Raw genomic sequence first — 16,048 nt, 5'->3', positions numbered from 1 at the left:
AAAATAGTTTGTATCTGCCTCCTCACCTTGCACCAATCTGCTACGTTATATGTCAGACAGATGATACAACTATCCTTAGTTAAGACCTAACAGAAGCTAATTTGAGACTTAAATCTAATACTTGAGTGGAAAAGCTAGAAAAGTATTCTATCTTGTGGTTTCCTGTCACCTCCCCAAAAGGGAGAGGGATACCTTTCTGTGTAGTGCTACCATTAGCTTATTAGTCAACCAGGACAGGAACCAAGATCTATAGTTCGGTCTGTGTGGCAGCTATTGCAATCCCAAGACTGTAATGGCCTTCCATTAATACTTACAGGTTAATAGCGTTGCAGCGAGTTGGCAGTGACACTTCGCGTAGCATGTGTTCTTCATGCAATCAGTCAGTGCTCTGAAATGGCTCACCCACATTTCTCACTGATCAAGTCTAGATTTTAGCTTATTCTGACTATGGAACTGATTACCAAGCTGAGCTATCTCCGTTTCTCCAAGGTGATGTCACTTTTGAAGGTCAAAGATAGATGATCTGGTTTGATCTGCAGATGTAATGTTTAATAGATGTTATGAGCTTCCGGGGGCTCAGTAAGAGCATGTTTTGCCATCACTATTCATGGGAAGCACGGGGGTCAAACTCTACAAGTCACTGTGTTTGTGTTGGTCAGATTTCAGACTTCCGGCTCCTGCGTGTCCCCGCCAGGCCCCTGGCTATTCTAGTGAAGGAGAGTGGTCATTGACACCCAAGACTGCTAACTCTGATTGGAGAAACCTCTCATCACACATAAGTAGAACCTTTCCTTAGGGAAAATTTCTGAAATATCTCCAACATAGAAATTAATTTCTAAAAAAGTCTTTGCACAGGACTGAACTGAAGAATATTCATCGATGCTGGCAGAGTTGTCAGATTTAGGAGAAAAATTATATAGGACATGCTTATACTAAAACAATGATTTGTTGTTCATCTGAAATTTAAATTTACATGGGTGCCCTGTATTTTATCTGACAGCCCTAAATGCAGGTAAGGTTAAGAAAAATAGAAGAAAGTTAAAAGAAATATCTCTGCTGACGTTGGGAGTGGGGAAGGGAGGAAATCAGTAAAAGTGTATCCTGATTACTGCAATTGTAAGAAAGTTGACTTCAGTCCAGTGTACAAGAAATTAGAATTTTTCAGTTAGACTAGAAACAATGAGAAAAGGGAAGTGGGTAGAAAATACACAGGCAGGAGGAGTTGCATGGTTTAGAAAAGACGGTTGGTTGTATTCCTTCTGATCTTGGGAAATGAAAAATAGCGTATTACAGTGTTAAGGTTCTTTATAGATTACTTGATTTGCTGTCTTCATTTCCTCTGGAAGGAAATTGGAACTGAAATATTGAGAGGTTAAGATACCTGGTCACATTTTTATAGTCATTAGAAGCAGAACCAAGAGCAAACCCTGGTCTCTGACCCTTCCTTTCTGAAAACCTGGACAGTACGGCTTTGACATACCTTAAGTTGAGAGTCAATCCATGTACAGACAAGTACTTTTGATCATGGAGACATTGGAAGAGAGCTTTCTTGTGTAAAAGGGATTATTGCAGGATTCAAAGCAGCAATAACCAAAATACCTTCTCAGTTTTAGTATCTGCATCCTTCCTCCTATGTGACCAGATTCACAATATTCTCAACATATATTTCTGCCTTATTTGGGCTCCTATCAGTAGCATCACAGTTTCCTTATTAGAAACTAAGGGAATTTGGGTTAAATGATCTCATGGTGACATATGACTCAAAAAATCTATACTGTGTGAACGGCTCAGTAATGTTGTTGAAGTATTTCACTTCTCACATGAATGTGTCTTCTGCTTAAAGAGATGATCATGTATTTGTTATTTCTCCAATACCACGTATGGTGCTTTGTGCATTAGTGTTCAGTAACATAATTTGCCTGATTGTTTGTTGTCTCATATTGAAGACCAGGCTTGACGTACCAGACAGTGGAAATGTTCTTTGATGAAAGGAACCTTCTCTTCTTCATGTTTGTGTGTGTGTGTGTGTGTGTGTGTGGGTGTGTGTGTGTGTCTAATGTGCTGCCAGGATCACGTAGTTGATCTCAGCAAACATGTGTGTGGACCACGTGCACATGTGTGACCAGAAGGAATCTACAGGTCTTGTACCCCAAGCCCTGAGCTTTATGAGTGAGAGAACTGAGACCCAGAGTGGCTAAGAACTTTCTTTACGTTACCAAACACATTTTAGGTACTAGAATCAAGCTCACCTCACTCTAGCAAGTGCTCTTTCTTTAAGATGCCTTATTCTTTCTCATTTTTGCCTGGCAGCACAAGAGCTGGATTCAAGGTGTTGGATTGTCTATCTCTTTATGGTATGCTTCTCTCCTTCCCTGTTAAAAGAGCAAAGTAGAAGGTGCCCCTGGGAGTCAGGGGACCTGCTTCTTCTAGCCCTGCCGCTCATTTGTGCCTTAGAGACCTCACTTACCTTCTCTAAGCCTCTGTTTCCACATCTGTAAACGGGGCGCGCCGGCAGTTCAGCATCACGTGAACGCTAGGTCCCTTCTATCTCCCTCAGGAATTCAGAGGTAGGTCTGAATTAAGTTGACTTTCAGAGGATTTTAAGAGTGTGCTGTTCTTCTCTCCCTTCCCTCTTATGAAGTGTTTCCACAGCTTTTGCCAAAAGTGAAGAGTGTAAGCATGAGTGGGAGCGAGGGGCAGGGGAGAGGTGGGTTAGCCGGTGAATCTGAGCCGTCCTGTGAGACGGACCTGGTGGTTTCCACGTTCCTGCCCTTCGTTCTCCAGGTAGCACAGGATGGAACATCCAGCCACCTCCACGGGATGACTGTGGACTTTGGGACAGTGAGAATCTTTAGGGGGTCTGATGCTCTGTCTTCAGTTCCTCTTTTGTGGTTCAGCTGGGTGTCTCGATGTCTGCGACGCATCGTAACACAAAGAGCAAAAGGAGGCTCTTCCGGAGCCATCGAGCCATCGTGGGGGAAACCAGGGCAGCTCTCCCAGGGGGGGTAGCGAAGTGTGCCCTCTTCACCTCTTCTTAAGTGCTGAGCCTAACTGGGAGGATGGGAGGATGGGAGGATGTGTGTGTGTGTGTGTGTGTGTGTGTGTGTGTGTGTGTGTGTGTGTGTGTTTGCTTCCGTACACTTTGGGCAGCAGAACTGAAATAGAAAAATTGACCTTGACCTATTTCTGTAGCAGTGGGAGACTTGCATTGTCCTCACAGGCATATGAAGATCCTTGAACTGCAGAAATGACAGCTGCAGTCAGACACTTGCATTGAGGGAAACATCACGAATGATCAGGGGAGGGCTGCTCCTGGCTGAGCTGGGAGAGGAAAGAGAGCCAAGGCGGTTCCAACAAAAGGAAGGGGGCGGGGACCGGCGGCGGGGGCCGACTTCCATGTACCGCTCATGGTAGTGATGAGCGTATACTTAAATTATGGATCCCACACTGATGTTCATGATTTACGAGGGAAGGACTGCTGAACTCCTGTGAAGTGGAAAGGGTTATGAATCTTCCATGAATATTAGTCCCACTGTACTGAAGGCAAGGAAGGCAGATATAACAAAACATGACTCGACAGCAGTAAGTCCTCAAACGCTGCGCTTCAGCAACACCCAGGAAATGAGCCCGGGGACTGGCCGGCACCACCGCACAGATCCAAGGGCACCCCTCACCGATGCACCACAGACAGGCACAGGAGCCCGTGCCAGGATGGCCTTGTCACCAGCGCTTTGTGCTGTGCACTGCCCTTCCCTCGGAGAAGCCTCCTGCATCCGGTTGGCCCCGGGACGGAAGTGTTGGGATCTCTTCCCACTGTCAGACCTCTTCACCCGGTGGCTCACTGGTGTTAATATTCCCAAGGAGGTCTCCTAAGCAGTGAAGAATGCAAAAATAGTGCCTCTTTTCATAACATGTCCTTGTCCCTTCTCCGCCCAGACTAGTCATGTTTATCAGAAGCTGGGAATGCCATTGATGCAACTAGGAGACACTTTTTGAAAACGTATTTTTAAATTACATTTGATGTATAATATTATATTAGTTTAGGTGTACAGCATAGTGATTAGACATGTATATGCCTAGGAAGTGATCAGCATGGTAAGTCCCGTACCCAACTGGCACCCTACATCGTTTTTGTGATTATTGTGACTATATTCCCTATGCTGTGCTTTACATCCTGTGACTAATTTTACAACCGGCACCCTTTTCACTCATCCCCCACCCCCTTACACTTCGTTCTTATTTGTTTTATGGCAATGCTTCATTTTAGAAGGGGGACCTGGCTTTTCAAAATAGGAGCATACTCACTTCAGAATGCCGTGTTTCTGAATAAATCATGAAATAATGTGGGTTTTTTGTTTTTTTTTAGTGAAAATGGCACTTTAAAAAGTACATGACACACTTTGTTCATCAGGTTCCTGTGCTGGTGAGACAGCCCAGGAGGATTTCAGCCACAGGCAGTTACCTGCCTTGACACTCCAAACACTGTTAGGGAAGTGCTGCCGAGACCACCACGCGCTGAACGGAAGCAGGGACTGTCGTCCTGAAATGGGAGAGCAAAGGTGGAACTGACTTCTTGCTCTGTGAGCTAGTCCTCCTGTAGTAGGAGGGACACGAGACAGGCGTTTCTATGGAGGGGAATTGGGACTCGAGCCAGACTAAGGCAGAACAGGGGAGAGAGGGAGGCGAGGGACAGGGCTGTCCTCCACCCGACTGGAACTCGTCCCTGCTCCCCGGCCAGGGCTGCTCCCCAGGGACCTTGTGGTCCATTTGGCCCAAGCCTCACATTTGTGAAGGTTGCATATTTAGTCTTTAAAAATCACCTAATGCATTTATATGGCAGTAATGTATGTGTATTTCCATAATTTGTCACCCTACATGCAGATTCGATCACGGTTACCGTAGCCCACTTTGCATTTTCTCGCGTTTTAGTAAGGCGACGTGGCCCTTTCCTGCTCGGCTCCTTGCCTGTCCCTCCATGTGATCCTCTTGTCTGTGGTGCTCCTGACACTGAGGTCTCCACGGGGTCCCGATGGTCTTTGTCCTTCCTGTGTGCTGGGAGTACTCCCTCCTGTTGTCTACGTTGCTGGAGACACACCTGTCGTGCTGGTGGAGGGTAGGTGGATGGAGTTTATTGCGGCAATAACGTTTGCTTACATTTGGGGCCCTGCTAGTGTTTAAATCCACACCACTGTGCAGCCATGCCTCCCTCTCCTTCTCACATCTGTTTTCTGCCTAAGCCCTCTGGTTCTCCATAGACATCTCCATGCATCTGCTGGTGGTAAAAGCTGCCCCTCCCCCCTCGTGAATCTGCTACCATGAGCTGCTGAACCTGGCGCCCTGCCTCTGTGCTCCTCATCCACTCATTCATTCAATACATAGTTCCCGAGTGTCCCTGATGCTGAGTACTCTGGGTACCATAGGGAGACGGATGTTTTCCCCATCCTCCATGGCTGCTCCAAGCTCATGCTGACCTGCTTAAGCCCCCATCTTGATATTCCATCTGGCCATGTGCACCTGCCCAGGTTCCCAAGGTACCTTGCCACGCTACAAGAACCCCAGGGTGACTTCTGTTTATACTGATGGGGAAATAATGTGCCAAATCGTCTTCCTGGAGAGAGGCCTTAAAGCCGTGGCGAGGCAGGGTGTTCTCAAGGTCACTCAGGTGCCACGATGGATTGGCAAATAGCCAAGGAGGGAAGAGGCTCTTCTTTTCAGGCGGATAACAGCCTCCTTGTTGGGAAGGGGATAATCAATCCCAGCTGGAGAAGAGAGACCACATTCCCTTTGCTTTTCCATTCACATCTAATCTCCTGACATGAGTTTCTGACATGAGTAGCATTCTTGCCCAGACTCGGGGCCCCAGGGAGGGAATGGTTATTTAAGACAGCTGGCTCCCCAAGCAAGACATAGAACTTGATGATAAATGCTTACAGACAACTTCCCTTCCTCACTGGTCCCAGTCCCAGTTTAATTGACACCCCTGGAGATTTGCAAATAATAATAATAATAATAAATACATAGATGTTTCTTTGAAAGAATATCATGTCTCTGGATGCAAGGAAAAGATAAGAAATTCTGCGTGCATGCAGTTCATCAGTATTTCCCGGCTTACGGAATTCTTCAGGGAGGGATTCCTTTTATGCATTCCCTGTGACACAGAAGTTTCCTGTGCCTTTAAAACCTGACTTGTGTTACAGTACCGAGTAAATCTGACATACGATTTTGTTTTGTCTTCCTTTCCTTTGTCTTTAGAAAGGGGCTACATGTATGAGTTAGTAATTCTGTCACCTGGCTGGTTTTTTTTTTGTTTTTTTCTGGAAGCATAGATATAGCTCTATCATGAATAATTTTAAGTTTTACTAATTTAAAATGTCTTTTCTTCCAGAGTTTATACTTTTTTTTTAGGTCAAGAAACCCGGTTCTTTGGAACAGCGGTTCTGCCTGTATCTCTAGAGGGAAATGTCAGGCACTTGCTGCCCGTTCTGTCTCCTAATTGGAGACGAAGTCTGTGGGCAAAGAGGGAATGGCCTCACACGGTTTTCTCCCATCTGAGAACCGAGTCACTGTAATAGTTGTCAGATAGACATTAAAATGAACATCCTGAGGAAGTCAGGTTTATTTGAAAGCATTTGGAAATATTGAGGGTACATAGAATTTACCTTTGTAATTTATCAAAAGTAAATAATCATGTTAAATGGTAAAATGATACTTTTTAAAAAGACAGAAACTTTAGGAATAGATCAGTGAGCTAAAAAAGGGGGAGAGTTAGAATAAGTAAGAAAAACCAAGACCTGGTTAGGTTGTAAAATCAATACTGAGTGAGAAAAAAAATGGAAACTTCAGGATGACATATTTGGTATGATATACCATACATAAAATTTTTACAGCACACTAAACAAAATTCCTGGTTGTCTGTGGACATACGCATCTGTAACACGAAGTCTAAACGCATGGTTTGGAAGGACCCGAGAAAATACGTGATAGAATGTTCCTGGCTTGGCGAGGAAGGAAGTGAGGGAGAGAGGAAAAATTGGGCTGGGGACCAGGAACAAAAGAGATTTTAACTGATAATGTTTTATTTTCCTATATGAATGGGATCCGAGGCAAACATGAAAAAATATTTGTTACTTCTGGGGGCTGGACATTTTTGCGGTACGCTTTGGTCCTAAATTACTTAAGTATATAAATTATCTTAAAATGAAAACTAACAAAGGATTTTTCTACCTTTATTCTAAAGTTCCACATAAATGTAAGAAGAGGTGCACAATCAATAGACATGGCCCTTCTATGGGTATTTGCATTTATTTTAAATGTTTTTATTGATTGTATGTTTCTCTCTCATAAAAAAATCATTTTGTTGCTCTACTCATTTATGCATTCACTGGTGGACTCTCCTTGCGCCCTAATGGAGGATCAAACCTGCAACCTGGTGTATTGGGATGATGCTCCAACCAGCTAAGCCACCCGGCCAGGGAGGCATTTGTGTTTTTTAGAGCAGGTCTTGATAAACCAATGAACCTAACTGCTGAGCTACCCAACTAAGTATTTATTTTAACAACTTGCAAATCAGTTGTATGTTAGGGAGACAAGTTTTGGCTGTGTATCAGGAACAGGTGCCTTCTAAACAGAAAAATCTAATTGTGGTCTTTGCCTCAGCCAATATCAGTTTCATGTTTCAAAATGTTGCCATGAATGATTCGAATGGATGGCATGCTTTTTGTTTCTGACTAGCCACAGGCACGTAACTTATTCAGAGGATTTCTTTGGCTGTAGAGGTGAAACCTTCTGAAGACCGCCCTGGGGAAATTTTCTCTCCTTGCTTTTCATGTGGGATTGATATTGGTTTGAAAATGAACATTGTGATTGAAATGAAATTTATTTGTCATGTGAAAGTAGATGCAGCTAGAGAAATCAAAGTCTTATGTTTTCTGCAGCCCAGAAATGCCCCCATTTATTTGGACTCAGAACTTACCTACTTATCAGGCTGACCCACGCTATCAACAAAACAACAAGAAAGCCCACCGAATGGGAGAACATATTTGCCAATGTTATCTCTGATAAGGGTTTAATCTCCAAAATTTACAGGGAACTCATACAACTTAACAAAAGGAAGATAAACAATCCAATCAAAAAAATGGGCAAAGAACCTTAATAGACACTTTTCGAAAGAGGACATACAGAAGCCCAAGAGACATATGAAAACATGCCCAAAGTCACTAGTCATCTGAGAGATGCAAATCAAAACAACAATGAGGTATCATCTCACAACTGCCAGAATAGCTGTCATCAACAAATCAACAAACGACAAGTGCTGGAGAGGGATGTAGAGAAAAAGGAACCCTCCTGCACTGCTGGTGGGAATGCAGACTGGTGCAGCCACTGTGGAGAACAGTATGGCGTTTCCTCAAAAAATTAAAAATGGAACTGACATTTGACTCAGTAATCCCACTTCTAGGAATATATCCCAAGAAAACAGAAACACCAATCAGGAAGGATATATGCAACCCTATGTTCCTAGCAGCACAATTTACAATAGCTAAGATTTGGAAACAGCCTAAATGCCCATCAGCAGATGAGTGGATTAGAAAACTGTGGTACATCTACACAATGGAATACTACACTGCTATAAAAAAGAAGGAATTCTTACCATTTGCAACAGCGTGGATGGAACTGGAGAGCATTATGCTAAGTGAAATAAGCCAGTCAGAGAAAGATCAATATCACATGACCTTACTCATTTGTGAAATATAATGAACAACATAAATTGATGAACAAAAATAGATACAGAGGCAAAGAAGCATCGAACAGTCTGTCAAACTACAGTGGGAAGGCAGGGGAGGGTTGTGGGAGGGGTGCGAGATCAACTGAAGGACTTGTATGCATGCATATAAGAATAACCAATGGACGCAAGACAGTGCGGGGGAGGGAGGGCATGTGCCCAGGGGTAGGGGAGGCTGTGGGGAGGTCAATGGGGGGGGGGGAGAGGGAGACATATGTACTATTATTTGTAATACTTTAAACAATAAAAAAAAAAAAAAAAAAAGACAACAAACTAGGAAATACACAGAGGGAAGGAACTTTGTCATTAGACAGTGGAATTGGGGCACTAAAGTTTATTTTCTTTCCTTCCAAAGTCTCTAACCCTCACCCAGTTTACTCTTATTATACACTAATTTTTTTTTAACTAAAAATGCCTCTCCCTAAGCCCACCAAATATTAAGTGCCCAAAGTTAGAAGTGGGCAGAGGAACTGCTTAAAAGGGTCATGGGGGGATCTTTTTGATGTAAGAGGTGAAAGTTCAGAGCATGATGGCAAGGGAGGAGAAAAATAATTTTATTAAGATGAAAGAAACCTAAAAAGGGGACATGATTTTTTTTTCACATAGGGATGATTTTCATATAAACCTAAATAGCCCTATAGTAGACCATAGTAACGTGTTTGTGCTGACAGTACTGAGTGGTCGATGTTTCTCAGAACAAGTGTGGAATTAATCGATGGAGTTTTTTCATACCACCTTAACTGATGGTTCTTCTAGTCTCTATTCCAAGGAAGGTCTTAGCTACCTGGATGCGCTCACCATATGCTAAACTGAAGCCAAAGGTGTAGACTAATCTGAGGATGGGTTTTTGTGTGCAGAGAATATATTTCTGGAAAATGTTGGCGGTTTTGCCTTTATGTTAAAAATTTAAAGGTTATAATAGTAATAACATATTTATACTCTTACAATTTCTAGTTTGGCAGCAAATGGAGTCCTATTCTAAAACCATATGAAGCTAACTTGTGCTTTTAATTTGTTTTCAGAAAGAGTTAGCCAATTTGTTGGAAGATATCAATTTCAGAACATACTCATTATTCCCTAAAGTATAGAGGTTGGCCCGAACTTGTGCTGACCTTATGACATTACTTAGAAGTTGATCCTTTTAAAAAAATTCTAGATTTAAGTTTGCATACTTTTCATTCATTTACTCATAAAAGTAAGACAGAGAAAAATGGTCTGGTTATTTAGGTTTTAGACAAGTATAAAAACTTCTCTGACTTAATAAACTGTCTTCTGTTGTTTTTCATAGATTTTAAATCACACTTTTTTCTTCCTTAGGGAGACATTGTGTGATCAAGTACAAAGTCAGATAGGCAGCATTCAGATCTCAGCTCCTCCCTTACTGGCTGTGTGACTTCAAACAGTTTACTGAACCTCTCTGAGCCTTTGTTTCTTTTTGTGTAGAATGGGAATCATGATGCCAACTTCACTAGGTTGTTTTGAGGGCAAGTGCAAGTCATGTGTAAATGAGACTCCTTGTGTGTAATGTATAGTTAGGTACTCCGTGCTGGTTCCCTTTCCCTTCCTGTTGGGAACAGAGATTTGGGTTAGAAAATGTCGCCTTTCACTTTGGTTCCTATTCACCTCTTCTGTAACTCTGATGATTTCCCTTTTTGTTTATTATTTGAAGTTAACTGAGTCCCAGAGAGTGTTGACTCAGGTTCTGGTGACATCTGTATGAAAACGTTTAGCTCCAGATGTGACAATTAGAGGAAATCTCGCGGTGGTTGGCTTAATAGGTTTCCTCTGACTTCCTGACCGAATTCTTCTAAAATTTTGCTCCAGCCTCCCTCCCTTAGTGGAAAGCTCTAGAGCAGATTTGGAACTTTTCCCTGAGGGAATTAAAACTGGGGCCCTCAGTGGGGGCAGTCAGAGGGTCAGCTTTGAAATTACCTATTTAATAGGAAGAGTGGTCATTGTCTCTGCTCCCAGAATACATTTGGTAGCTGAATATCTATGAATTTTTCAAGACCCTTCCATCCTGTGGATAGAGATATTTACTGAAACCAAATTGTTGTTCTCAAGATTCTATGATTAGTCATGATTAGTGAATAGTCATTATGAGGAGACTATAGTGGGAGGAGGAAGGTTAGATCCAATATTTTTTAATGGAAGCAAACCAAATGCAGGGAGTTGTCTGTAGATGCAATTAAGAAGCTTTTTACTGTAAGTACTGCCATCTTTTAGCTTCAGTTCTGTTTCCATGGCAACCAGATGGTGGGTGAGTGCCAGGCTGAATGGTTTTACAGGAAGCTGAAAAACATTGCTATTCTGAGTAGCTGGCTTTTTGCTGTAGAACGGGATCCTTCTCTTACTGTATGCCCGCCAACATTTACTGGGAACAAAGCAGGGTATTTATGCTAATTATATTCTGAGTGGAGAGTAAAGAAATGGAGAGAGAATCTGAGCCCCTGCTTGCTGCTCTGTGAATTTGGTTTTCTGGTATTGTTCCTAACATTTTGGAGGAACCAAATGACTTAACCTTTTCTTTATTTCAGATATGGTTCCCCCATTTTAGCAGATCTTATATTCTAGAGATAGAACTGGTTTAAAAAGGTGGTGGTGGTGGTGGTGGTGGTGGTGGGTGTCTGGGATAATGTTAGTTATGGTGAACTCAGTCTGCTGAGCTGATGGCTTTTAAGGATCTGCAAGGGCAGTATTTTTTTTTTTTAATGTCCCCTGCTAGCAATAGACAGATAACGGCTCAGAAGCTATCAGGCTTATCCTTTATTGTATGTTAATATTGTCATTTGGATTTTCTTTACATCTTTAAACGCTGTATTTCTATTTGTTTGCATGATGGAAAAATTATGTATGGTAGAGAAGCCTTTGGGAGGAGTTCAAAATTAAGTGCAGTTCCCTTTTGACAATTTATGACTTGTAATGTGACCATTCTTAGGAAGAAACAGTAAGGATATTAATGCAGTTCCATTAAAAGCTTATGTAATAATTTTAATTTCAAATATAAGCCACTTACTAAACTTCTTTTCTGAGCTTCTTCAAATACTCTTTAGAAGTGAGCTAGAAAAAAAATATTTTTTATTTAATTACTCTTCAGTAGCCACAACCCTTTAAAGCTGAATGATGAAAGCATTTAATTTTAACAGGAGGTGTGGACTTTCATCTCTCTCTCTCTCTCTCTCTCTCTCTCTCTCTCTCTCTCTCCCTCTCCTCTCTCCCTCTCTCCCACACACACACACACACACACACAGATAAAATTAAAGAAAATCTATAAAAAAATTCCAAGGTGCATTTTATACTCCTGATATCCATCATTAACATTATTTTTTTTCTACAAAATGTGGTCTTTGTTCTGCGAGATAGACATTTCAAGGGTGCTAAGATTTTGACCCTGACTATATTTAGATAAGTTGATGCCAGTTTAAGCTAGTCTCTCACTGAGATCCAATGATGTTTCTTTTGCATTTTTATCAGATCTTGGAACTGTTAAATCAAATACACTTGGAAAGTACCTCAGGAGCCTGTTATTAAATACAACCTCAGGTCTCTGAATTCCAACAAATGGAAGATTGAATAGTGAATTACTTTGCTTTGAATCCCCTCTACTGAATGGCTCTAGTAGTAGATTTCACAAGTATCTTTTTCTCAAAACACCCTAAAATAATGATGAAAGACATTTAATTCCTCAATTAGAGCTTACGTGATCTAAAATGAGTTTTCAGAAAGTTACTTGAAGGTATCTAGAGCCAAAATTTGATCAACTCTTTGCAGAATAACTTCTTTAAGGAGCTAAAGGATGTGACTGGTGTGTTCAAGGAGCTTATAGATTATCTTGGCTTAGAAAGCCAATATAAGTCCTATAACAAGGACTACCTTGCATGCTACTGGGTTGACAGGAATTCACAGAAAGAGTGTAGATGTCTCCTCTAGAGAGGGTTCCCTAGAGGAAGAGGGACTCAAAGCATTTTTTTTTATTTCAAAAGAAATGCATTTAACAAAGCCTGCATGTTAGGTGCCATGTACTCTGCTAGAATTATAGTGATGAGCTAAACAAGGATCCTGTATGTATGCAGCTCAGAGTCCACTGAGACGTCTGGACACAAAACCAGATCATTACCTCAATGGTAATGTCTATGTTGGACAAATTACAGATCCTTGAAGGAACACCTGGATGTGGAGGACATGAAGATTTTGTTGAAGATTTCTTTGACTGAACTTGAACAGAAATAAATCCCAAGTGGGCAATACTGTTTACCTACTTAAAATAGTATTCCTTTTTTTCCCCTCTCCAGAAGATTACACTCCACTTTTCCAAAAGAAGTCTCCAAAAATATAAATATGTAAGCTTTTCTTAGAAACAAAAACAGACTTCAGCATTTTGTAGGAAGAAGAGCTCTTAGAGAAAGCCAACCTGCTTTCCCAGCCTCTCCTTTGTAGCTCTGGAAAGGGAAAGAAATAACACCATTTCCAAAGAGCGCCAATGGGTCGGGAAATGGAGACCTCCTCTGGTTCACAATGCAATGTGCAGGGAAGATGGCAATCCCGTGTCCTCTACCTTTTTTATTTTGAAGAAAGGATTTTCTGTGCTCCTAGTATGTGCAGAGTATCTTCAGTCTTTGTATCTGTTTCTGTATCCTTTAATAGAGACCAAATAGGGAAAGAAAAAGAAAAGTGGTTGTGGCAATCTGTTAAGAACTAGCACTGAAATTATAGCTGCCACCTATTCCCCTTGACCTAATTAATCTGTCTACCGAAGGACCGAAAAATTACTGTTTTTAAATGGCCCACATTCATTTGGAGAGCTTAGATATGCTCCCATAGATACATTATTTCTCAGTTGGACGTCTCCCCATTAGATACTGCTGATTGCTTTAATTTCGTACCTTAGCAGAAATATTACTTTCCCCTCATTTGTGTAGCTTTCTCTTATAAGGCACATAACATCCATTATCCCTGAAGAGCTTCTTGCATTGAAGAAGAAATTAAAAGCAAACAGGAGGTCTTCTAAACTGATACCCTTTCCCTTACCCTTGTTAAAAATGACTTTGAGACATTATTCATGGTATTGCTATTTTTTTTTTTCCGAGTCAGATGTGGTGACATGGCCCCTAACTCAAGGTTACATTTCGGTTTTTTAAAATTTTATGATAAAAGGAACAGACAGACCACCAGAGTTAAAGAACAAGAAATATGTTTTAAGATAGAATTATTTCAGTGTCCAAACATATGAAATAGTCTTAGCTATTGAATATTTTATGGGATGCTATTTTCATTGTTATTTATTCTTTGTACTTCCTTATTTCATTAGTCTCCTAGTGCAACATTTTGCACTGAAATTACTAACTTTCTTGTCCATCTCCATGACTAGATTGTGTGCTCCTTGTCTTCTGTTTATGCCTGGCATATAGCTGGTACTTGATCGAAGTCAGAATGCATATACAGCAGTAAATTAATGTGCCTCCCATTGGGGAGAGAGAGTTATCTTAACTTACATTAGACCCTGGGCATTTTGTTAGATGTTTTCACTTTTAAAAATATCAACTGAGTTTGGGGCACTGCTAGCAACAATGAAACATGTAGTCCCATGTACTTGTGAAATTCAACCACAGGAAATAAATAATTGCATTTCTTGGTGGTGAAGATGGCAAAGTAGATGGCATCTGTGGCACCACCCACCCCAGAGAAATTATTCTGTGTCTGTGAACTCAATTCCAATAGGAACAACTCCATACCAAGCCACAGTTGCATCAACAAATATGTATTGAGCATTCAGCAAAGCTAGAACTCTACTAGAGCCTAGGAAATGACCAGGAAGTATATGTGCTCATCTGGAGGTCATGGCACTAAAGAGTGGTCAGAAAGGCAACTCTGGCTGAGGACCAGCAGGAGGGGAAATACAGTGGCAGGAGCCAGCACTGAGGTAGATGTGACCCAAATGTCATCCATAAACAAGACTGGATAAACACAATGCTGTTTATGCATGTAACCGAGTATTCCTTCAGCCATAGAAAGGAATGAAGTACTGAGATGTGCTCCAACCTTGTAAACACGCTATGTGAAAGATAACGGTTGCAAAATGCCATATGTTGTATGGTTTTATTCATAGGATATGTCCAAAGTAGGCAAATCCATACAGAAAGTATTTTATGGGTGCTTAGGGATGAGGAGAGGGAGGCCTGGAGAATGACTGTTAATAGACATGGGATTGCTTTTTAGGTGATGAAAATACTCTAATAGGTTTGGTGATGGTTGCAGAACTCTGAATATACTAAAACCAGCACGTTGTATACTTTAAATGAGCAAACTGTATGGTACATGAGTTACGTCTCTATAAAGCTGTTTCACAAAAAAGAACCACCAGCACTGTGCAGATAGGGAATGCAAGGTAGTGTTGATGTGGCTGAGGTGGAAGTATGCAGGAGAAATGACAAAGACAAGAGTTGGGGGAGGGGAGACGGGAGGAGGGGTCTGGCGGGTCTGTCCTGGGTGCCCTAAGAAGGAGCATCATCTTGTCCATGAAGGAAGCCCCTCGGTGATGTGTGGTCATCCTGGTACCTTTGAGAGACAGAATATAGCATTGCAATCTTTTCTTTCCACACCTGTGAGAACAGTGATGCCTGAAACTAGGGGAGCAGTGAATACTGGGATTTAGGAACCCCGTAAATGTCCTGGTATCGCAGTGCTGTGTTCAGGCCACCCTCATTTTATTTAATCATGACCCCAAGGCATGAAAGTAGTGATGCTGCCAATTCAGATACGCCAAAGAGAAGGCATAGTGCTTCCTTTAAGTGAAAGGGTGTGTATGTATAGAGTTTGGTACTACACTCCAAAGTTTCAGGCATCCATTGAGGGGTCTTGAAACGTATTCCTCCCCTCTGCCCCCCGCAGATAAAGGGAGAATCCTGTACTTTTCCAACCAGTTTTCATACATGAATCCCCAAATACCCAAATGTTCACTACCAGAGGGACAGAGAGTCATGGCCAGGGTGCCATGCTGGGAGGTGGAGCTGCTGGGAGCGTGAGGAAGGGTAGGTAGTAAAGAGACTAAACAAAGAGCAGAGACCCCTGTACACCCCAGCTTTGATGCCCATTAGTCAGAAACCTGGAAAACATCGCTCTACCTTGTGTGTGTGTCCTCGACCTCCCGGGTAGACAGGAATATTGGTACTGGCTGTGACCACCTCATTCTGGTGTTCTGAGGTCAGGAGACACTCCGAAAGCACCTTATGAAGAGTAAAATTCTTGGAAATGTGATACCAAACAGCTTTT

At 41.8% G+C, this 16,048-nt stretch overlaps 1 protein-coding gene across 5 annotated transcripts in view; it reads left to right on the top strand.

The window, feature by feature from the left end:
- Positions 1-16,048, top strand: part of DCLK2 (doublecortin like kinase 2) — a 132,685-nt gene that overhangs the window by 61,572 nt on the left and 55,065 nt on the right. The gene's annotated exons all lie outside the window — the stretch shown is intronic.

The sequence above is a fragment of the Eptesicus fuscus genome, chromosome 6, assembly GCF_027574615.1.
Source record: "Eptesicus fuscus isolate TK198812 chromosome 6, DD_ASM_mEF_20220401, whole genome shotgun sequence".
NCBI lineage: Eukaryota > Metazoa > Chordata > Mammalia > Chiroptera > Vespertilionidae > Eptesicus > Eptesicus fuscus.
Note: the sequence above shows the minus strand (reverse complement) of the source record. Positions and strands in the feature narration are given on the sequence as shown.